This window comes from Dipodomys merriami, unplaced genomic scaffold (assembly GCF_024711535.1).
Source record: "Dipodomys merriami isolate MVZ:Mamm:240054 unplaced genomic scaffold, mDipMer1.0.p SCAF_33, whole genome shotgun sequence".
Classification (NCBI taxonomy): Eukaryota; Metazoa; Chordata; class Mammalia; order Rodentia; family Heteromyidae; genus Dipodomys; species Dipodomys merriami.
This window is the reverse complement of record NW_027204826.1, coordinates 14,113,520-14,138,661: the sequence shown is the minus strand read 5'-3', so window position 1 is coordinate 14,138,661 and position 25,142 is coordinate 14,113,520. Positions and strand designations below refer to the sequence as shown.

At 42.6% G+C, this 25,142-nt stretch overlaps 2 long non-coding RNA genes across 2 annotated transcripts in view; one reads left to right on the top strand and one right to left on the bottom strand.

Moving 5' to 3' along the window:
• Positions 1 to 325: 325 nt before the first annotated feature.
• Positions 326 to 15,050, top strand: LOC138842047 (uncharacterized). The gene is made up of 4 exons (XR_011376573.1): positions 326 to 369; positions 3,472 to 3,681; positions 13,572 to 13,696; positions 14,856 to 15,050. It is a non-coding gene; the product is annotated as an uncharacterized lncRNA (long non-coding RNA).
• LOC138842048 (uncharacterized) overlaps positions 4,292 to 25,142 on the bottom strand; it is a 45,007-nt gene continuing 24,156 nt past the window's right edge. The window contains exons 2-3 of the long non-coding RNA XR_011376574.1: positions 16,425 to 16,588; positions 4,292 to 5,547 (exon numbers count right to left, since the gene is read on the bottom strand). This is a non-coding gene — a long non-coding RNA (uncharacterized lncRNA). The remainder of the gene's footprint in view (positions 5,548 to 16,424; positions 16,589 to 25,142) is intronic.

Sequence of the window (25,142 nt, the reverse complement as noted above, 5' to 3'; positions counted from 1 at the left end):
AGGAGGCCATTGCCTTGGGAGGGAGAACAGGGAACAGAATTCCTGAGCTTCTCCTGTTCCTGCAACCTGGCACCTCGGGGAACCTGAAGGAGGCCAGCCTCTGGTCTCATCTCAGAATGGCTCTTCTAACCCACAAGACCCAAAGAAACATCTCCTGAGGGCAAGCACGGGGCCACGGAGAAAAATATGTGGAATAATTACACCACTTCTGGTCCATTTGTAGTGGGTTTGGGCTTCCAAGAACCCCTGAACCGAGACTGAGTCCCTTGACTGTGACATCATAACAGGTCCTGTAGCCGCATGGTATACCATGTTCCGTTTTATTCAGATTTGGTGTTAGGTCTGGTTTGGCCTCCACCTGGAGGTTGGGTAAGTACTGTCATGAGAAGCTTAAAAGCCCCAAACCAAGATGGAGCCCATACTGCTATTAGACCCTTCTGGTAATACCAACTTGTGTGATGGATGGAAATTCAACTCATAGACTCTTTTAAAGGCTTGGCTTGTGTCCCCAAGAATTCAGGCATGGGGAAACTTAATCCTCAGTGTCATGGTCTAATGGCATTTGAAGATGGAGGACTCTTGGGGGGGGGGTGTTCAGAGCTGTTGTGACTGGCTTGATGGACTGATGGGCAATCAAGGAAGCAGCTTTGCTACCATGACAGGTTGTCTCCTGCATAATGGCATTATTTCTTCTTAAGGTTCTCTAGCCTCTGGAACTTTAAGAAACTTCTTTTCTTTCTACATTACCAAGTCTTTGATACTCCATTGTATCTACAGAAAGATGGAGTAGATCAGAGGCTTCTAACCAGAAAAATCTTATTATTATCTTTATTTTTACTTCAAGATCTCCTAGGTCTTGCTTCATTCACCCATGTGTTGACCGCAGGAATTAAGAATTCAGAGGGATAGGATAGCAAAGCTTTGACTAACATCTCTTGGAAATACAAGGCCCCCCTGCCCATCTAACTCCTTCCTTCCTTCTTTCCTTCCTTCCTTCCTTCCTTCCTTCCTTCCTTCCTTCCTTCCTTCCTTCCTTCCTTCCTTCCTTCCTTCCCTCTTTCCATCTCTTCAACAATGAAGAGATGCTCAACCTGTCTCTCTCCCTAAGGGACTCTTCAGCAACTAGGAAATTACAATTTGAGCATCGTCCAATTCAAGCTGTAGTCATTTCACTCAGTTTAAAGTCTTTCCATCATTACATGTTATAATTATGTCACCCCATGCTATATAATTCAAATTAGATGGTGATTACATGCCATATATTAACATTAATCGTGCAACTAGACATAACCATATGTTTATGTGTGGATTTAATTACCATCTTTTAAAAAATCCCATCAAAAAATATGTATGTGACATGTTTGTAAAGGGGAAAAGTAGGAAGCATATTCTGATAAATATATGCAATTAAGCATATGGAGGGAATGTAAATAACTAGAAAAGTCTTTTTGATTAGCATTTGTTTACTTCTCCTGGCTTCGTGCTTTTGTTTGGGGAAAAAATCACATTGGAATATTATGAAAGTCTGTGGTAATCAAGTGGATCAGATAGGATCACATCAGCAGCCCACAATTCCTTTCCAGCACGAGCTCACATGCACATACGTTTGAGAGGATATGTAGTTAGAGCAACTCACAGAAATCTAGCTCTGCATATTCATAGGATCTCTCATGACTAGAGATATTTTGGCATGCATTGCCTAGTGATCATCACGTACGCTGTCAGTGGTGTCACAGAGCAATGACTCTGAAATAAGATTGTCGTGGAGTTGGAAGGAGCTTGGCTCCATCCTCTAGCTTTGCGATTTTGAACCCCCGGCTTCACTTATTTGTGCTTCAGTAATGTCATCTGTGGAATGACACAGTGTCCACATTGTAAGGTCACTGGGGAAACTCAGTGTGTGGTTTACACTAAGAGGATTTAGGAGAGGGACACTCAAGGAGCTCATTAGAGAGCAAATGTTGTTTTTGTGTCTGTAGTAGGTTGGTCTCTCTCCCCCTCTGTTACCACGAGGCAGCAGTGTGCCTGTAGCCCAGTTCTGCTACTACAGCAACATTGAGATAAGAATTTTTGTGTGCATAGCTTTTCCTCTTTCGCTGGAACTTCCAGGAGAAAATTGTCAGTTAAACTAAAGGATACAACCATACCAATCTCGTTTAATGTCTACCTCTCTGCTCAGTTACCTCTTATTGCCACATAAAAGATATTGCACAGAACAGAAAATGCCTCACAGCAATGAACTCTACTCAACATATGGTGAAACTTTATCCCAGTAAGTCAATTTGTAGTTTCTTTCTATTTCCAGTCCAGGTGAATCCTGTAATTACATTTTCTACCCCGTGTGAGGTGACATGAGTGGTATTTCCATGAAGAGCGAGTTATCATTCATTATTATGATCCGTGTATAACATTCATTTCGTTCTTCACCAGAAGCTGCCATAGTGTAGCCTTCAGCCTGACACCAATTGTCCCGATCAGAGATCAGACAGCTGAGTGACACATGGCTGTGGGCATCGACCTTTCTGGAATGCCCGGATCCAATCCTGTGGGGCGATGATAGTTTATCTGCCTGTGTATAAAAAGTAATTCCTTTTGACACTCCATTTGTACTGTTGTCAGCTCCGATCATGCTGCAGTCTTCCTTCTTCTTCTATCTGTGTGTGGGGAAAATGTGTGTCTGTCCCCCCGCCTGGGCAGTGTGCAGATTTTTGGGGAGGTGTGGTCGGAAATAACAAACACATTTGGTGGTATGAACTCTGCCCCTGCTGCCATCCCAGCACTGTGAGTCTGTGCCCCAGGACCCGTGGCCTCTTCTAACTGGAGAGTCCATCGGAAAAGGGTGCTCAGGCCTATGAAGGTACTGCTTAAAGGTCTAAAAATCACAGCCATGCTCCAAAGAGGCAGTATGGGTTTTTGACATGAGCCTCTTGGATGGACTTGGGGAAGTAAAAGATCACAGTTGTACGTAGATCATTCCACGTTAAAAAAAAAATCAAGATGTTCCCATGGGCTCCTAGAGAAATGTGTTTTCATACAGCAATTAAGATGCACCCTTCTAAGCTGAACACACCTAGCGTGGAACCCCGACTCCACCACTAAGTATGGGCAAAAGAATGGCAAGTTGGTTGAGTGCTACCCTGCTCTATTTTCCCACCTGTGGAATGGCTCAACTGACCTCATGAGATGCTCTAACAGCAGGGCTTGGATGTGAGCTAACCCCCAGGTTTATAGGTTAGCTATTAAAGGTCCCCCCGCAAAAGGACATGCCTTGGGGGCTCAGTTTATAACCTGTGGTATTACTGGGAGGTGTTAGGACCCTAAAGAGCTGGGGCCTAGGGGAAGTTTGGAAGGATGAAAAGTGAGTTGGGAACCTAACCCTCTTCTTTCCCCCTCTCTCCTCTCCCCACCATTCCCCTCCCCTTCCCTCTCTTCCCATTCCCTCTTCTCCTTTCTCTCTGGTTCTGGCTGCAGGGCCACTGGTCAGAGTTGTGCTGTTTGGATTGAAAGTGATGAATCATGTGGTTTCACAAAGACACCGCAACTGAGCCAATGCTGTTTCAGCCAAGGAATAAGGGCTCCATGTAAGATGATAATGACATCAACATATCCATAGAACTTTTGATCTTCAAGCCTCTTTAAAGACATTAGCAAATTAATTTTCCCAGAACTCACAGGACACAGGTAATTACTTTAATAGTGGGAGAGAGTGAATGTGAGAATATATTGGCCTGCAAATGCTACCCAAGGAAGCTATGTAGCTTGAGCTGTGGCTAGTGCTCCATCCATTCCTTGTCTCTTCTAGTTCACCATTGCATCCATCACAGGACACTCAAGGTTCCTCGGATCGTGATGATGAGAATTAATCTCACTAGCACTTACTGGAAATGTTTGTGACCCCGAAAAATCTTTAGAGTTCTGATCAAGATATGTTTTCTGATATTAAACACCATGAACTGCCAAAGCAATTGAGGAGGTATATAGAGAAATCATTGGGTCAAGAAGAGAGCAAAAGGAGCCTGTAGCATCTTGCCACAATGCTGGCATGAAGAGGGTCAAGAGTATGTCTAAAGGAAATGGAACAGACTCAAAGAGATCAAAGCAGGTTGAGTTTAGGATAGGAGGAACATGAAATGAAATAGTGAAGACATAGAAAAGAAGAAAGGTATGGATACTGATATGTTAAAAAAAGAGAGAAAAGAAAAGAGTTCTTTATAAAGGTTGTAAGCTAATAAAGTGGAGGGAAAAAATGATCAAATTAAATAGTAAGACTTTATTGGGGGACCATAGTATTCACATGGAGTCAAAATATTACTCCCTAGATTACTTTTCAATTAAATTCAGAAAAGATATCATTGAGTTCATATGGGTTGCTGTAACAAAACACAAGAGACTGGGTGGTTTGAGAACACCAGAACTTTGTCTCCCAAAAAGATGGACAGGAGGAAGTCTACTATCAAAGCAAATAGAGATCTGTTTTTCCAGGAAGGGCTGCTCTTTGGTTCCTGGAAGTCTTTCTCACTTGGTATGGTTTGGTGGTGTTTTGTTTTGTTTTGTCTTTTCGGTGATGGGGCCTGAACTCTAGGCCTGGGCGCAGTCCCTCAGCTCTTCAGCTCCAGGCTAGCACTCTACCACTTGAGCTACAGCTCCACTTCTGGCTTTTTCTGCTTATGTGGTGCTGAGGAATCGAACCCAGAGCCTCATGTGTACAAGGCAAGAGGTTTGGAGGTTTTGCACTCACTGGAATTCTTTTGTCCTCACGGTGGAGTCATTTCCTAAGGGTCTCATCTCTTAATGCTATCACCTTGGGAATTAGGAGTCACTTTAGGGTGTAAGGACACATAGGCATAATGAAAAGAAAGTTTAAAAATAACAATAGATACTTAGCAGCTGAATATTCAGGCTCTTGCTATCAGTAGAAATTTGTTAGCTTTTTGTTTTTCCAGAATAATTTCACTCCTCACCCTGTTCTGTCTGAACATAATCAATTAGCTCAACTTCCTCTTTTTCCTGGATAGGAATATCACTCATTCCTGGGCTCATATTACTGTAGTCATTTCCTCCAAATCTTTCTCATGTCAAGATAGAAATTCCTCCCTCAGGCCACACCAATAAACACTATACAATTCTTTCCCTTGCCAGGAAGTACCTTCTCTTAATCTCCCATAGGTTTAGGGACAGACTGTAATAGAAAGCAGACCTATTCTTCTAGATAAATATAATACTCCTCAGATATTTCTTAAAAAGAATCAGACATGTGGGTATCTGACACAACATCTAATGTTACATATTCTGTATTGTTTATGTAAATATTTCAGCATATGCTTTCTACCCACAAGAAAAAAATACAATAATTTACACAGTAAAAACAATGCCCTAGCCATGGGCACTCATGACTGATATTTGTCATCGATTACAGTCCTTCACAATTTAATAACTATGAATGGATATTCTGACAAGTAAGGAGTCTGAAGTAAAAATGGCGAGAAGAGTTATTAGCGATATGTACAATTTTCTTTGTGAGTTTCTTTTTCCTTTTTGTCTTGATACCTGCAAAACAGAATAGTGAATAAAATTAACAGACATTGGCATATTGATTCCTGGATAAAAGCTAACATAATGTATCTATTATTCAAAGGACTACCTTTACAAGGTGATCTTACTCCCTATTTTGGCTCATTAAACTAGAGAGTATCACCTACAACACTAGGACCAACGACAGGTAATAGTATGCATCATATTACCAATTCAGTCCTTCTTCCAAAACTCAAAACAAAGCCCAATAACGACATGGCTTTCTGTTGCTTTTGATCTTCAAATCTATGATCTCTACTTGTATTATATAGGTTTAACTATTGATCCTCTACCTGGCCTGTCTTCTAGACCAATTCAGATTTTCCTTCTGACCTTTGGATCTTGATTGTTATCCTTAAAGAATTTCCCATGGGGCTGGTGCCAGTAACTCATGCCTGTAATCCTAGCTACTTTGGAGGCTGAGATCTGAGGATCGCAGTTCAAAGCCAGCCCAGGTAGGAAAGTCCATGAGACTCTTATCTCCAATTAACCATTAGAAAATCAGAAGTGGCTCTGTGGCTAAAGTGGTAGAGCCTTTGCCTTGAGCTGAAGAGCTGAGGGACAGCACCCAGGCCCAGAGTTCAAGCCCCATGACTGAGAAGAAAAAAGAAAGAGGAGGAGGAGGAGGAGGAGGAGGAGGAGGAGGAGGAGGAGGAGGAGGAGGAGGAGGAGGAGGAGGAGGAGGAGGAGGGGGAGGAGGAGGAGGAGGAGGAGGAGGAGGGGGGAGGAGGAGGAGGAGGAGGAGGAGGAGGAGGAGGAGGAGGAGGAGGAGGAGGAGGAGGAGGAGGAGGAGGAATTGCCCATGGTTATGAGTAAAAAGTTGACCCCCAACTTGACCCTATGAATCATCTTATATAGACTTGCCATCACTCTCCCATAATGCTGCCAAACATGACTGGGACTGGCAGAAAACTGTAAAAGAATCATTTGGATTTGTAACTATGCACACATAGCAATTCCTCTTTGGGAACCTCGTTTAGAATAGGTATCAACTGTATTGATGCACTGTTACGTAGTACTTGGGATACAGATCCTGTAAAACCATTTATGTCCTAAATTCCTTTCCATTGGTGGTTGGTGAAAATATTATTCATAATTCACGTTATTAAGAATTTTCTTTCCCCTGGGAGAGCCAGTTTTACTTAGATTTCTAAACTTAATAGAATCTGTCTGCTACATCTCGTCAGTTGCACTATATTTGACTTCCTGGAGAAACAATAACCAATTTGCCTAGCTTGGCTTCGTGGATCTAAAACCAGTTGGCCACAGAATCTAAGAATTAGTAATGCAATGCTGGTAAAAATGGCCAAGGTTGAACTAAAGTTGCTTCTAGCTCTTCAGCCTCCGTGGAAGGCTTTTCATGAGCATGGTAATTTATTAAGATAGTCTTGGTGATTATATTAGGAGGAGGATGTCTGTACACCATGAAAAGGCATTGAGCTTCTAAGACAGCCTGTATTTCTGCAGGGGTAAGTGCTGGGTTGGGAGTGAGTGCTTGCTCTATGGGGTCTTCTCTACTCACAGCCATGCAGAGGGAGAAATGGCATTCCTGACATTTGTTGGCAGTCCTCAGGTTTACTGACTGGCTCTTTTACTATGAGAATATTTTCCCTTTATAATTGTTTAAGAGAAACAAAATATAGCAAAGTCCACTAAACTCTCCAGGAACAAATGATGTGGGAGGATAAAACATTGTTATAGAATAGGTCTAAAAATGCTTTAAGGGGTCAGAGGCATGGTTTAGGTGGTAGAGCACCAGTCAAATAAGCAAAAGCATCAGATGCTAAGTTTGTGTCTTGATCACAGACAAAAAAAAATGCCTTAGATGAATTAACTCATTTAAGTTATACATTAGTTAGCGCTCACATACTGTTACCTGTGATATAAATATTTCCATTCATATATATATATATATATATATATATATATATATATATATATATATACTAATTTTTTCCAGCTTAAGGAAGGACTGGTGGAGAGGTAAAAATAATAAATTGCAACATTGGTTGGGCATTTACTACATAATTTATACCATGATTATTGCTGTGCATGGATTACAACTAGCCTCACAGGAAACTTAACCGTTAGGAACTATTATATTATGCTATGTAAGAGAAAAGAGCCACCAAGACTTAGTGAGGTTACATAAACTGTCTAATGATTGGCCAATAAGAAGGCTGTTACTTGTGACCTAAGGAGTCACAGAGCAGATGGAATGCACTTAGTCATTACCCCCATGTACTTAGTCATTACCCCCATGTACTTAGCCCTTTCCCTCTTGTACTTAGTCATTACTCTCATGTACTTAATCCTTACTATCATGTACTTAGCTATTACCCTCATTTACTTAGCTCTTACACTTATGTACTTAGCCATTATTGCTGAAAGTAAGAGAATGGATCCTAATATTATTGGATCCTAATATACTATTATGAAGAGAATGGATCCTAATATACAGGTGAAATTTATAAGTGATTTAAAAAATAAGCTATAGATGTTAAAAAAATACTCATTCCTGGCATGGTAGCTCATGTCTATAATCCCAGTACCCAGGAGGCATAGGTAAGAGGATTGTGGTTGAGGCTGGCCCAGGCAAAAACACCAGAGCCTATCTGAGAAGTAACTAATACAGAAAGATCTGAGAGTGTGGCTTAAGTGGTACACTGTGGAACTAACAGGTGTGAGGCCCTGATTTTAAATCTTATACTGCCAAGAAACATAAAAAAAAGAACCAACTTCTATCCATATCTATAATTATGTACGCATCTATTTTCCCCTACGTAGCTAGTATTAGACAGTGACTTGATCGTCTAAAACTGCTTCTCTATTTCTGGAGAAACTATTTATAACGAACTCTGAGTGTGAAGCACATGGGAGGAGACCACTGCCAACTGAGAATGAACTTCTGGGACTTGAACCCAGCACCCGGACCTCTGGGAAGTGAATAGGGCACAGACTGGGCGAAGGGTACACGGTAGAGAGAGAATGAGTGATAGGTGGGTCTGTGGCACCTCCACAAAGAAGAGTTCCCGATGGAAGTCTGAGGCCTCTTTTCCTATCTCTAGCCTGGCTGCTGGGGGGCCAGGGTCCCATCTAATTATTTCACTCATCATCTTCCCTCTGAGCCACATGGATTCAATTTTCTCATATGAGTTTTCTGAACAGAAATCCCCCCAAAAGGACAGTTCCTTAAACAAAAGGAGAAACGACCCGCGTCACCTCTCCTCGCAACGCTCTCCACTCATGGTTTTTCGGTTGTCACCCATCTGACATTTACACTCCAGAACCCAGGGAGCAGAGGAAAACATGGCCCTGGAGCTTGGACCACGTCATGGAGTGGGGACAGCTCTCACTGGCCCTGGCAACCACAGGTGATTCCCTTATAGTCTTGTCACTCCGGCAGGCCAGCTCTGGGTCTGTTGCTGTCAGTCCCAGCATAGGGTCAGTTTCTCCTCCAATCTCCGTGAAAGGAAGGAAGGGCTCTTGAGATCAACTCTTGCTTGCATGTCAGGGAGCAGTGCGTGTTCAAGATGGGTATTCCATGCTACAGGATGAACCGAATTCCTCCAGGACTCCTACACCGAAACGGAAACCCACCAAGGGGACTGGAGTTGGAGACAGAGATGTCGTTGAGTTGAGATCTTAAGCAAGGTTTCCCGACCTAAGAGAACTAACTGGTGACCAGTTAGTTAGTGGGGCTCTCCTCCCTACTCCTGCAGTAAATAAGAAAAGGCCAGGGGAGGCCCCATCAGCCAGGAGGCAAGCAAAAAGATGGGAGGCAGGTTGGAAGTTAAGGATGGGGAAGAAAGTCCCCCTTCATTAAGGATGGAGATGATTGGCGCGTGAAGGGTAGGGACTAAATAAGTCCATGACTGATCCATTTGGTTATTGGTTCACCTGGATAATCACTGAAAATATAACCAGCGAAGCCTTGTTTTTTAATTTTTACGTTTCTTCAGTGAATTTCGATGGCAGGATAACCAAGGTTCATAGTTAAAAGTGATACCTATTTGCTTATTCATTTTTACAAATGCCATCCATAACTAGCATGGCATCATGGGTAAGAGTGGTGTAATGTCCCTGCTGCTATCTGCAGGTTGTTGATGTCGGGACTGGGGCTCACAGTAAAGCATCGAGTATCTGAGTGTTTTCATTTTCCCCAATCCTCTACGCATTTCTATTGTCTGTTCTATAACAGCCATAGCGCCAGTGAATCCGTTGTTAACTTTTAAGTTAGTAAGTTCACAAGTTTGGATTTGCACACTCGCTCTCAGGATGATCGGTTCAAGAGATTTAGAAGATCCTGGGTTTACCAAAAAAAGGGGAGGGGGAGAATTAAAGGTTTCTAGAGACAAAACAAGGTCAAACTTCAGTTCCAGACTTCCTCCCAGTGTCTTAAGGCAAATCTTGTAAGCTTCTGTTGTCACCACTGACTCGTTTGTTGAAGTACCCATATGCTTGAGATAAAGTAAACATCTAGCTGTGAATACTGAACGTCAAACATGCCCACCGGTAATTGTGAGAATCACTCCAAGTTCCTTGAGTTGCTGTCATGCCAGACAAGTCTGAGAGGCTTTACCTCTGCAGTAATTGGCAAAACCTGGACAGGTGGCATGGTGCAGATGGTAGAGCACAAGCCAAGCAAGCAAGCCACGTAAATGTGCGGCCCAGAGTTCTCAGTGCTGGGGGAAATAATAATAATAATAATAATAATAATAATAATAATAATAATAATAATAATAATATATTATATACACACATTTTATACATGCATTTATATAAATATACATATGTATATATACATAAAATCTCCACACTTCTGTCCCCAGAACTTACTAGGGTAAATGTTCTTCTGTTTTGTCTATCCCTATATGAGTAACTATAAATCCACAAACGTAAATGTGTGTTTTCATGTACATATTTACACACTTGCACATACATTGCGTCTGATTTTTTCCACTTGTCATAAATCAGGAGCCCTTTAGATTTTGATATCATTACAAATTTTCCAAAGCATTGACTTCTAATGGATGTTGAAATTTCTCAAACAGATGGATGATCATGTGCTCACTAATCCCACAGGGATGGTCGACTTTATTAGTTTCTATTTTAATCTAAACTGTATTACACACATCCTTAGGTACATGCCTTAATTATTTCTTTAGGACAAATTCCATTAAGGGAAAATTGCCAGGTCAAAAATGATGTAAGTCTTTAGAGATATTATATTATATATAAATATATTATATATTCTTACATTGCTCTCCAGAAATACATGGAAAGTCTCAGTTGCATCTCCTACATTGGATAACAGTGTCATTCCTAGAAGCTGGCTACTTGTAGATTTTTCACATCCCTTTGGAGTTTATGTGCTTGGAATACATATTTTACAGCCTTCATAAATTGCTCTTTACTGTCGAATATTTTTTTTAAATCTCATTTTTCAAGATGGGCACTCTAATTTGACATTTTTACTTTAGCAAATGTTTGCAAATTGTACTTTTTTTGTTGTTATTTTTGTCAGTCCTGGGGCTTGAGCTCAACACCTGGGTACTGTCCTAGAGATATTTTTTCACTCAAAGCTAGTGTTCTGTCACTTGAGCCATGTCTGGCTTTTTAGAATTTAATTGGCGATAAGAGTCTCACATGTTTTATTGCTCAGGCTGGCTTTGAATCCTGATCCTCAAATCTCAGCTTCCTGAGTTGCTAGGCTTATAAGCACAAGCCATTGGTGCCTAGCTTGTACTTTTTATGCAAGAAACTTCAGCCCTAACATGAAGAGTGCTCTTAGAAATACATATGATTTTCATAGGCCATTAGTAATCAGTTGTTTTAAGAGCAGTTTAACATCTTGGATTTAAGAGGAGAGAAGGAAAAAATTAAAAGGGATAATGATACAGAATTCCTCCTGTTAGCATTTCATTCTCTTTAACAACGAATTCACAATTAAAGAATTTTTCTTTATTTTTTCCCTCTCATCCTCAGCATCTTCTATTTATGCATGTGATTGCCTTTTAAATTCCTTTTGTCTTTAAGATTTAATAAATGAATCCTATTAAGTCCTACATTTACACATCAGTTACTATTTCAGGAAAGGATTATTATTTTTTTAATCTAGCAGAGTTTTGAATAAAACCTAGATTTCTGGGAATGTACTGGATTTTCCAGACAATATTCTGTGTTCTTACTGACCCTGTTTTAGCCTCCTCTGATTGGATCCAAAGGCCAGGTCATGACAGGCCAGTGTCTTAATTTACAACGTTGAATTTCCGCTCCTTCTCTCCTGGGTCTCATTTCTCACAAACAATTCCTTCAGCTGCATAGTACTGACTGAGAGAGCTGCCCTGGGTAATGGAAAGACCCAAGGCAAGACTGGCTGGCTGCCTGGCGTAAGGAACCATCCTGGACCACTCCGCTCTGCTCCACCCCAGATCCCAGCTGCGGCATCAGGGCACTATCCCTTAGTGAAGACCTGTGAGAATGGTCCACACCCCTCAGCAACCAGCCCAGACAAATATTTGATTCACCAAGTAAGGCTTATGTGTTTATATTTCAAAGGCACACATACATAATCAACACATTTTAAATTCATGATGTTAGGGTGGAAGGAAGAAGGAAAGGAGGGAAGGAGAAGAGAAGAAAGGAAAGAGAAGGGGATAAGAGGAGGAGAAAGGGAAGAGAATAAGGAAGGAAGGAAAGAGAAGGGGAGAAAGGGAAAGGGAAGAGAATAAGGAAGGAAGTTAGGGAGGAAGTCAGAAGGAAAGAAGAAGAGAGGGATGTAAGGGAAGAAAGAAGAAGGGTAAAAGGAAAGAAGGAAGAAGGAAAGTGAACAAGAACAGGAATGAAAGAAGGAAAGAAAGAAGAAAGGGAAGGAGGGAGGGATGGATGGATGGAGGGAGGAAGGAAGGAAGGAAGGAAGGAAGGAAGGAAGGAAGGAAGGAAGGAAGGAAGGAAGGGAGGGAGGGAGGGAGGGAGGGAGGGAAGAAGGGAGGGAGGGAGGAAGGAAGGAAGGAAGGAAGGAAGGAAGGAAGGAAGGAAGGAAGGAAGGAAGGAAGGAAGGAGAGTTTTTAAATTATACAATTCCTCTGGAGATCAAGTCACCTCTGACAAGCATGGACCACCTTTTAGTATGACAGAATAATCTGTTTTTCCCCCATTAAGATTATTTTAACTTCAATTTTCAATTCAAAAATTAAAAAAATATTTAGTTATTTTGAGCCATTCTTGGCCTTACTTCATCTCAATCTTAACACCCTCTCCTTAACAAAATATCTCTATGTTTATTTACTTTTTTTTTTCTTAGCCTCTGCTGCCCGGTCATTTCTCCTTAGGAAGTTCCTGATCATTTTTGGATGAGATACAAACAAAAGTCTTAATGTCATCATGCAGTAGATTCACCTTGAGATCCAGACAGATCTGGGTGTGACCTGCACACCCACCCCAACTCCATCTGACCAACTGAGTAGCCAGGAACAGATTCTTTGCTCTGAGCCTCAGTCTTTCCTTGTGCTTCAACAACAAACAAGAGCGACTTACCTGGTAGGGTTAGGAGGGCTGGTAGGGTTAACAGGGACAGGGCAGAGCATTGCATACCGCCCAGAGACAGGTTTCAATTGCTAGTGGATACTAACATTAGAGCTCAGGGATCAAAATCCAGTCACTGGAGGATGAAAAGGTCGGATTGCCCTCCATTTTGGAAAGCTCCAACCATTCTTACGGGCTCAAGGCCAGTCTGATTTCTGCACTGGAAGAACTGTTGAACTGTTGTTAGCTTGCAAAAGGCAAGGGGTACAGGAATGGTTCAGATGCTGGTAAAGATGTCCCAGGAGGGTGCTGGTCCGTTTCCTTCCTTACCATCTGAGGTTCTGAGCTAAAGACAGTTGGGTGATGTCAGCAAACAGCATGCCCTGCTGCAGACCACAAAGAGCTCTGGCCTGGGCTCCCTGAGCTCCTAACTCCATCTCACAGACAGACTAAAGCTCCTGCACACGTTTCAGTCGCCAGGCTCATCCAGCGGACATTACTGCCTTTGCTTCCAGCGGACATTACTGCCTTTGCTTCAACAACCAGAATGGCCCTCTACGCACATGTGCTTGTTAGTCTGTATGGCAGCCCTTCTCAGGTTAGTGTGGGTTCAAATGCCACACGCAGGGTTCACAGACTTAGGCCTGGGGAGACTCCGAGGGAGGAGGACACACGGGGTGAGGATGGTCCCACCAGGACCGTCTCCATCCCTAACTGACTGTGTGACCTGGAATAAGATACCTGACCTTTCTGTGCATTTGTGTCTCCTCTGTGAACCATGGAGGTGGATGCGTTTGCTTTGCCCATTGATAAGGATGACAGAGTTTTGCAGAGCTACCGATGGTGGATTTGTTGGGTTTGATCAGCGTGGGGCTGATTGTGAGGCTTATTTTATGGTGGATTTTTCAAACACCATCAGTCCTTGGATCCTGACCTCTAACACACCCCTCAGGACAATGGGAGCCTTTTCAAGGTCATCTATTCCAGCCTTGATCAGCGCCGGTGAGAGACGCTGGCTTGGCAAGCCTGCACACAATTCCTAGTGTCCAGGGAACATGGCAGTCCTAAGGTCAACTTTTTTGTTGTTGTAGGTCGTGGGGCTTGAGCTCTGAGGGCCTGGGTGCTGTCCCTCGGCTCTTCAGCTCAATGCTAGCACTCTACCACTTGAACCACAGCCCCACTTCTGGTTTTCTGGTCGTTAATTGGAGATAAGAATTTCATGGCTTTTCCTACCTGGGATGGCTTTGAACTGCGATCCTCAGATCTCAGCCTCCTGAGTAGCTAGGATGACAGGTGTGAGCCACCAGCACCTGGCTTTGGGCAGGAACTTTACCCCTTTGTATTCATCCATTGCTACACTTCCTGGGCTGAACTCACATTGGTTACACCCTAGAAGAGAATCAGGCTGGAATGATACCAGGATCTTCTTGTTGGAAGCAATGGTGAGTTACTACTAGAAGTGAATAATCTTAGGTTTTCAGGTTTCAGACTGCAAGCGTATTGTTTTTCACCATCTTTGGGGAAATCACGAGGTCGTTTTCAGAAGGCCAGCCGCAGCTAGTTTTCTAAGTTGAAAACCAATCGTTCTGTTTAATTGCAAATGATTAGGGATAGCTGGGTGTGTCCAGCTGTGTGCTGCTAACCTCAGCCTTTTCTTTCCTGAGCTCATTATTATTTGTTAATGATTTTCTTGGCCACAAAACTCATAAAATTCCCTTGAGTTACTTCCTTTTTTTTGTCTTTTCTGAAACTCTTAGGACGTGTATTCCATTTGTTCCACATATGCGTGGGACAGCATCTGGAGTCTGAGGAAATTCCACCGCTGAGAGTATGACGTGTAAATGAAATTACTTTTTCATGCACTTCAGAAGAGATTCAAGAGCATCTTTCTGACCAAACAAACCCTTTTGTTCTCCGGCAGCAAGTGTTTCTCATTAAAAATGTCATCCCTCCCCCCCCCACCCTAATAAATTACCCATTGCCCTTGCAGCTGGTCCATTGTTTTCATGATTTTATGCACATGCGAATTCTCACAGGGAACAGAAAGCTAGAGAAAAAAAAAACCCGGGACCTTCTTTCTCCATTCTGTGTGTGCACAACATGCCTTTCTTCACCCTTTGTTTTTGAGTGAAAACTTTCCTTTTATGGGATCCTTCTATTCTTCCAATCTTCACCGATTAGACAGTCTCCAACAGATCCTGCCGGATGTGGTCCCCCCCCCCCGGCCCCCGTTTAGATATGAACGGTGAAAGCTTGTACCCAAGGAATCCAACGAATGCTGAAAAGCGGTATTTGATTTTTAGGGTATATTCTAATGGCTTTTTTTTTTTTGGCAAGAAAATACCTAACCAGTCTTCATTTTCTTCTTTATAGTTTTAGGGATGAAAAAGAATAAGGAGGTGAACGAGAAACAGAGGATAGGAAATGTGTGTGTGTGTGTGTGTGTGTGTGTGTGTGTGTGTGAGACTGTGTGTGTGTGTGTGTGTGTGTGTGTGTGTGATTGAGTAACTGGTGAATTGACTTGCAAGGAACACAAAAGCATTCGAACCATCTCAAGGACATTCTAGTCAAGCTAGGTCCCTAGAACTGAGGTGTGAGAAAATTATATATTTGGTTTTGAATCTCTCTGGTCAAAAAACTACCTTCAACTGTGAAGAGTTCATCTTTTATTAATAGCTGGATTTCATACTCCCCCAGCCCCCTTCCTCTTCCGAGCATTGCTAACACATCTCCACTGGACTAAATGGAGCTCTTTATAGCCAGACTTATTTTCTTTCCTCCCTCTATGGGACATGAAAAAAAAAGAAAAAAGAAAAAGAAAAAGAGGAAGCAGGTCTGTCTTGCAGAGAGAAGAGGAGGTTCTGGCACACGGCTTGCTTTGTACTAAGAGCTCTTTGGGCGTCTCTAGGCTTCCTTGGAGTTACTTAGAGCCTAGAAAGGAAGGGAACTGGATGGCACTGGCCATGCTGGGTGCCTGGGCCCATTGTGCATGCATGCATGTTTCTAGAATTTTCTTCACCAAACACAAACATAAGCCACCATTGACATTTGCCCTGTGGAGGAAAGAAAGGAAGAAAGAAAAGAAAGAAAGAAAGAAAGAAAGAAAGAAAGAAAGAAAGAAAGAAAGAAAGAAAGAAAGAAAGAAAGAAAGAAAGAAAGATTCTGGAGGCTATGGATGGGCTCTGAGATGTTTCAGGGTTTCTGATGGAAGAGATCCCATAAGTCACCTCCCACCCCACCCACCATGACAGTCACCGAGGAGCTGGACAGGGATTGTTCCAATCCAGCAACCATTTACGGAGGGTCTCACTAAAGCTTACACACACCCAGGCTGGCTCTTTCCAACTCCTGTCTCTGCCCTGAAGGTCTGAGGCCTCCATGTGGAATGACGTTTTCCAACGCTTGTCCACGTTTTTGATCTCTGTAACTGAGATGTCGAGGCACGGATCCAAGTTTCCAGGGGAGGCAATCATAGCGTTTCCGGTCATACCTAGACCATGGAAAAGAAGAGAGGCAAGATGTCTCTGAGACATCCCTTTCTTTGTTCTGTTGTTTTCCTCTGTTCTTTTTCTTCCACAAATACTGAGCACATACCAATAAGCAGGGCCACTGTAGGTGGTAGGGATACAGCAAGGAGCAAGACAAAGAGTCTGCCCAATACTCTTCCCATGCGGGCATAGAGATCAGTAATAAATACACAGCTAATAGCAAACAAATGCTAAAATTTACTTGTCTCTAGATGCCCCTTTACCATTAGATTTACCATTCAAAGTGACCTCATGAATCAACTGGATAATAAAGACATTGCTATCTCAGGCCAAGAAAGCCATCCATTTACCTCTCATCTGGTTAAGAATGTAGATAGTTATTTGCTCTCTGGGACCAGGTGTTTGATTATTTATTTATATCTACTGGCTGGGGTTGGTTTAGGTAAGGTGGTTATGATGAAGTCTCTTCTCTCCCTTTTTGGGATGGATGACTCAACCTACATGTTTCTTACAACCTTTTAGACACACTTCTCTTTAACAGCTTCAAAGGAAGCATTTCCAGTGGGTGCTGGTGGCTCTAGCTATTCATGAAGCTGACATCTGAGGATCAAAGTTAGGAGCCAAACTGGGGCAGACAAATCTGAGAGTTGCTGATCTCCAATGACCCAGCAAAATGCTGAAAGTGGAGGTGTGGCTCAGGTGGTAGAGTGCCAACTTTGAACAAAAACAAAAAACTAAAGGAGAGTGTGAGGCTGAACTCAAAAATAAATGTTGCATATCTGTTGAATGAAGTTAAGTGGTTTTCTATGTTTTAAAACAGAGTTTCAGGGATTGAAGTAAGTTAATTTGTATTTGAATCCCTGAGAAGGCACCAAAGAATAAAAAGACACACATATTTATGTAACAATTAAATAAAAAAAAAACTTCTTTCTGGGATGGGTGGGGGTGCACAGAGCACATTTTGGAAGCACTAGATTAGGAAACAACTTCAAATTTGAGGTAACCAAGTTCTACCTTTCCTCCGTGGTGTAGTTTCTTATACCAAAGGACATGAACATTATTCTTAGATAGATCTGGGTTAAAATTTCAGCTCAGTTACCAGGCAGGCTCACTTGGGCACATTCTTTAATAGCACCAGGCCCTGGCTAGTTCATCTACAGAGAGAGGGTAACAATCTTTTTTATTTCTTGGCCTGTTGTGGGGTTTGAACTCTGGGCCTGGGCGCCCTTCCTCAGCTCTTCAGCTCACATTTAGCTCTCTGCCACTTGAGCCACAGCACCCCTTCTGATTTCCTGGTGGGTCATTGGAGATAAGAGTCTCACGGGCTCTTTGGTCAATGACAATTACTTCCTGCCCTCTATTGGAGCCTTTGTCTCCTCTCCCTGAATGACTGAGGACAACTTCCACTTTCAACAGATAACACTTGTCAATGGCCCTCATCCAAGAATACACTCACAGTATGATTTGCAGAACACAGGGCGTAATGATTCTCCTATATCATAGAGATGGCAAAGTTTATTACGCCCCGTCCCATATTGACACTGCCCCATTTGCATCTCCATTTGCTCTGTGAGAAGTTGCTTACATCAAGGCACCTCTCTTTGATGCCCCCCCATTCTTTCACCTGCATTCTTGAGCTCATCTAGCCACACACTCCAACCCCCCAATCCTGAGTTTGAGATGTCATGAAGTAGGGGTGTGAAACTAGCTGATTTCATCCCTCTGTGTTCAGTGAGCCGTGGCGTCAACGGAGTGTAGCTGTGGGGTCACGACAAGAGGATCAACTAGGCCTTTTGTGGAACAAATCTCATTTCTACTCTACCCTGGTATCATTGATCAAACGACTTTGAGACTTCAGCTTCACGGAGGCCCAGTGGCTCATGCCTCTAATCCTAGAGACTAAGGAGGTTGAGACTGGAGGACTGGGGTTCAAGGGCATACCAGGCAGAAAACTTTGTGAGACTCCATCTCCAAAATAAACAGCAAAAAGCAGGGCTGGAAAAGAAGATCAAGTGGGAGGACACCAGCCAAGCAAGCAAACTCAGCAAGCATGAGACTCTGGGTTCAAATGTCAGTACAAGGGACCTTACCTTCTCCTATGACAGGAGGCTGTCATAGGAGAGAAGGCCTATTTTCTTAGAATATTGTCTCCACATTTAAGTTTCATGCTGATTTTATGAAAACATGTAACAGCATTTCTTACAATTGAAGTCCTTCCTTCCTTCCTTCCTTCCTTCCTTCCTTCCTTCCTGGAAGGGGTTGAGAGGTAGGAAATGATGAGAAGGAGATAAAAGCAAAAGTAAAAAGATGTACATACAGGCTGGGCACCAATGGCTCACACTTGAGAATGGTTCAAGGCCAACCCACATAGAAAAGTTGGTGAATCATCATCCAGCTAAGAACTAGGCTTGGCAGTATGGACCTACCATCCCAAAGATGATGAGGAAGACTAAAATAGATCATAGTCCCAACAGGAATGGAGATTTTATCTCAAAAGGTAAAAATATATAAATAGATAAATAACCAGAGCAAAAACGGGCTGGAGGTGTGGCTCAGTGCTAAGAGTACCTGGTTAAGTTCAAAGCTAAGTCCTGAGCTCAAATCTAAGTACTGCCAAAAAAAGAAAGAAGGAGAAAGAAAGAGAAAGAGAAAGAGAGAGAGAGAGAAAGAAAGAGAAAGAAAGAAAGAAAAGAAGAAAAAAAGAAAGAAGGAAGAAAGAGAAATCAAGATGGCTCAGTTTGTGATGGAGTTAGGCCCCAGCAAATTTACTGTTAGTGAAATGAAAATATTATCAGTTAAAATCACCCCTGGACCTATTGAATGTGGAGACTGAACAGCGCAGTTTGTCAGGCATGGTGTCCTGGTTGTTTTTCTTGTCCTCATTGGCTGATTCTCTATTGCTAGCTTGGGGCGGATGGGGGGTGGGGAGTCAAAACTCAAAATCTGCTTTATTACTGAACATGTGAAGCTTTTACACTACTGTCAAGTCACAGATTCTAAGTCCAACCATTGGTAATCAGGGGCTATCTCTACCAGCTAATTCGAGGGACTGTCAATCAACCTTGATCTTCCTTCTTGGGCAACAAAGAGACATGGACATGGACATCTTCACAGAGAACATCAAGGTTAAGGCATTTGATCTCTACCTAGCTCGGGAGCCAAAACGTTGATGAATGAGTCATTATTGAATTCATCTGGGTGGAAGTGAACTTTCTGATCTGTTTATCTTACGTCAACGAAGGTAATCAGAGTCTGCCTTTATGTCAGAATCATGTGGTGATGTGCAGATGTTTTAAGCAGGTGACAGATCGGAAGCTTCCCCAAGGTAAGCTGAAGACCCCAAAAGGGTAACCAACATTGTAAGCTGTGGGCCTGGGAGCTCCCAAAGGTATCTTCATGAGGTTTGATAGGGTTTCCTCCCCTTCACAGTCCTGAGACACAGATACCATTCATCCATAGGTAAGGAGGCACAGAAAAGCTAAGCCATGGGGCTGGGAAGGTGACTCAGTGGTAGAGCGCTTGCCTTGCATGCCTGAGGCCCTGGGTTCAATTCCTTAGCACCACATAAGCAAAAAGAAAAAAAAAGCTAAGCCATTTTCTCAGGGTCACAGAACAAGTGATGGGCAGATAGGGTGCAAATCTGGTTCTCTCTGCATAGACTCAAACTCTAGGCCCTGAGCAACTGGGGCTCTGTTTTTTACCCATCTTGGAGCTGTTGGCTGCCACTGGCTTATTTCTCTCAGGACATCTCTCATGCAGCCCTTCAAATTCCTCTGTGTTCTCTTTTAAGGGGAGATTACTTCTTGACTGTGTTTCCAAGTACCCAGATAATCCGTGAAAGTAGCTCAAGCCCATGGAGAAACTGTAAGAGCTGATCTCTTCTCAGAAATGAAGTCTTGCTATAAATGGAGATACAGACTCCTTTCCAACGACCCTCCCTCTCCCTCCTCCTTCCTCCTCCCCCACCCTCCTCTCGCTCTCCCTTCCTCCGTTTCCCTCTCTTCTTACCTCTCTCTCTCTCTCTCTCTCTCTCTCTCTCTCTCTCTCTCTCTCTCTCTCTCTCTCTCTCTCTCTCTCTCATACACACACACACACACACACACACACACAGTTTCTCTTGCTCTCATATAACTCCTACTTGTCTCAAATACATGGATTTTTTTATATTATTTTTTTTTGAGACAAAAGAGATGGAGGGCAGAAGAAGCAGGAGGGACCTGATTTCTTTTGGTGATTAGTTGGGCTACCCATGCATATAAAACAGGACCAGTTGGGGGGACGGGGAGGAGAAGGCTAATTTTTCCTGGCCTACAATTCAACTTAAAGGATAATTTCTAAGATAGATCTCTTCTCTCCATGTTAATGTGAACCATGTGCCTCTGATTAATAGTAATATATGAGGGGAGAGGAGGTGAGAGAGGGGAGTGGGAGAGAGGGAGAAGAAGGGAGAGAAAGAGTCTGAGACTGATTTTTATTTTTATTTTTTGCTGCTACCTAGCTAGGAACAGTAATAATTAAAAAAATATACATAAAAATCCATCACCATTCACAAAAGATTCACCTACAGTATTTACCTCCTGATCAATAGAATGAGAAATATTTTTGTTTTTTTTAATTTATGAACATTTTGGTGCATTTGTGTGACCCCTTTTCTCTACACTAATATATGTTATTTTCCTTCTCTTAGTAATAAGATTTCAATGTAGGTTGGGATATTAATGGATGGAAAGGTTGCCTGTGTTCTTATTATGCAAGTCATTTAATTTTTACTAAAGCCCTTACAAGCCAAGCAATAGCCAGTAAGGCACATTTCGACAATATCTTTGGGAAATGTGAGCATGTGGTCGATTTGAACAAGCTGTATTTCTGCTTTTGTTTCCCTGGCTATCTGTGGTTTCTCAATTCCTTGCAAACTGAATCTTGCCCAGTGTGCAGGGCTATGCATTCCTGATTAGGCCCTAACAAGATTTAGGCTCAAAGCACCTCACCAAACAGCCAATTACAAAAGAGGCTTAACATATCCACTTACACGCTCCGACCTGCCTTGCCTACTCGGAGAGCAATGACACTGTGTGTCTGTAAGCAAGACCCTTGACAATGCTCTGCTTGGTTTTGTCATCCCTCAGCTCCCAAAAACAGTGATTCGATGATTCTATTCCAGATGGGGAGTGAGTATATTCACAGACAGTGATTAACCTCCACTGAAACATTGGTACATGTGGGCTGTGCTAACTATGATTGTGATTCCTGGCTTATTTTCTGAGTTTATTATCGGTATGACTTCCAATTGTAAAAATTCTTTTTTTTTTTTCCTGTCGGCCATGGGGCTAGAACTCAGGGCCTGGCTGCTGTCCCTGAGCTCTTCGGCTCAAGGCAAGTGCTCTACCACTTCGAGCCACAGCACCACTTATGGTTTTCTGGTGGCTCATTGGAGACAACAGCCTCACAGACTTTCCTGCCCCAGCCTGGTTTTGAATTGTGATTCTCAGATCTCAGCCTCCTGAGTAGTTAGGATGACAGGTGTGGGCCACCAGATGGAATGGATCGGCAGCTCAGAGTTAGATTTTGGACTTCACTAGGGAGAGCCAAAGGAAACTAAGCAGACATCGTCTCCCAGTCTTCATGGTGCATTAATGACCACATAGCTGTACTAGGTAGGTGAGACAAATTTGTTGGTTCTAATGAGGTGACCAGGGTACCATGGGTCATAAGGAAATTATACTATAATTAAAGCCATGAATATACATTAAAATGCCATCAAATGATCATCTAGATAATAACATGTAGACAACAATCATCTAGATAATATTACACAGCGAAACAACAACCAAAAAGGGTATTTAGAGTAGGCTCAGGCAATTGGTGCTATAGAATGATTCTGAGCGGAACGAATGCTACCAGGTTTGGGGGAGAATGACCTACCATTATTTCATGTGTTCTCAGGCATCTGTCCTTCACGGAGGGCTAGCATTTACCAATAAAAGTATAGAAGTTCCTCAGTGGAAGACCACTTATCTACTTTGAATTTAAATATTAAATATTATCAAAGGTAGAGTAGATGAGCTGTGCACCAGTGGCTCACGTCTGTCATTCTAGCTACTCAGTAGGCTGAGATCTGCAGGTTGTGGTTTGAAGCCAGCCTGGGCGGAAAAGTCCTTGTGAGACTCTTATCTCCAATGCCCCACCAGAAAATTGGAAGTGGAGCTGTGGCTCAAAGTGCTGGTGCACTAGCCTTGAGCAAAAGAGCTCAGGGATAGCACGCAGGCCCTGAGTTCAAGCCTCATGACCAAAAAAAAAAAAGAGAGAGGTAGATCATAAAAGACTTGGAACTAAAGAGAAAAAAAGAAAAGGAGAGAGAAGCATCTTAGCCAAAGAACATTAGGAATAAATCTTTAGAGTAGAACCAGCATGGACCCCATTTCAAGTGCAGTAACATTTTGGGTCAGTCACGCAGAAAGAGAACTGGACGAGACCACAACAGCCCACCAGGACAGCAGACATGGATAATGGCGTCCAGGCATTGGATGGTTCTGTTGAAGTTTATACCAGGAAGCAGTCAGGAATCCTTTGTAGCATACGATAGGAGGAGAGATTGAGTCAGAGCCATGGCTTACGAGAATGATTAGTTACAAAACAGCATGTGAAGGAGAACAGGGAAAGAATCAGGTCAGCAAGGAAACCAACAAGTGTCTGCTGGTCAGGGAAGGATGCAAAGTCTGGATTTGATCTCTGGACACAGAAAGCACATGCGTTAGCAAACACCCGGATGACTTTGTGTACTAGGAAGTGTGAAATTGCTAGCGCTCTCCACAGAAAACAGGATCTGGGGGACGAGGTTGGAAAAGGGTCTCTGGGCCTCTGGCAGAGCCGTGCTGCTTTGGGGAGAGAAGTCCTGCAGCAGGAGAGAAAATCCAGGCAAGGCTCACATGTGACAGTTTGTGGTACATTCTGTGTCTGTACTCTCAAGATTCAATGAAATAATTCTTCATTTCCATTTTTCTTTTTGCTAAGGTGTTTCAGCGCTTTGCAAATATACTATAGGCCCCCCTGCCCCGATTTGATTCGCTTCAAGTTCAACTATCACTTGATACGGATTTATGTCACTTCATTAAGGATTTCAGGTCATGGGTGACTTCAAGAGTTTTAGCTTTTATCCAAGACAAGGGTCAGAAGAATGGTACTGACCACTCTTGGTGGCTGTGCAGTGACTAACTGGTAACCCAAAGCCGTCTTTGAGATTACTCTAGTCGTGGATCCTGAGGATAACATTCAAATTCTGACAGAGTTGAAGCTGACAGTTTCACCGCTGTCGGGAACTTACACTGCTACAATTTTTCAGGCACTATATCAAAAGCATTAAAAAAAAAGTATCCACACCTTATTATATTGAGGGTAGTTTTCTAAGTATGCACAGTATTATTCTAATTATTCCAGTCAATAATTACATACATAAGTTAAAAAAATCTGTAGAAGTACTAAGATGTTCATGGCAACCTATTCCTAATCATCATCATCACCACCACCACCACCACCACCACCACCACCACCATCATCATCATCATCATCATCATCATCATCATCATCATCATCATCATCGTCATCATCATCATTATCATCATCAAAAGTTCTAGGCTGGGTGCCAGCAGCTCACACTTGTGATCCCAGCTACTTAGGAAGTGAAGATCATGAGGATCATGGCTCTAAGCCAGCCTCAGCAGAAAATGTCACTAGACTTCATCACTAAAACAACCAGCACAAAGTCTAGCTGGCAACATGGCTCAAATAGTAAACGCCAGCTGTGAGCAAGAAAGCTGAGAGAGTGCAAGGCCTTTGAGTTCAAACCCTGTTACCAGAAAAGGAAGAGGGGAAAGGAGGGAAAGAGGAAGCAAAGAAGGAAGGAAGGAAGGAAGGAAGGAAGGAAGGAAGGAAGGAAGGAAGGAAGGAAGGAAGGAAGGAAGGAAGGGAGGGAGGGAGGGAGGGAGGGAGGGAGGGAGAAAGAAAAAAGAGAAAGAGAGGGAAGAAGGGAGGGAGGAAAGAAAGAAGAAAGAAAGGAAAGATGGAGGGAAGAAAAGTAGGAAGGAAGGAAGGAAAGAAAGAAGGAAGGAAGGAAGGAAAGAAGAAGGAAGGTAGGTAGGCAGGCTAACCTGGAGATATTTTTTGAAATTTCTGTCTCTTTCTTCTTCCCCAAAGGGGCCATTTCAGACTATTAGTTTTCTTTTTGTTGTTATTTGTTTGTTTGTACTCATTGTCACTGTACTTCTTGGCTTGTGTTTTAATATTTTATTTCTTTTCTAATTCAAAAATTTTACCAAAAAAAATCTTTTGTCTTGATAAGGGACTGTGGTTTGCAAATCACTATTCGATTATATTCGGACCAAGAGTTAAGGCCCTAATAACGCCATCATCTGATGACAAAATGAAGTTTCAGAGGAAGATCAAGGCAACAGAGAAGTCCCGGGGAGACCTGTGGGTGTCAGCTCCCCAGTAGCTCTTCAAGCCAGTTGGATTGAAAGCTCTCAGTCAGATGTTCATACTGGCATCAGCACCTGCCCACTG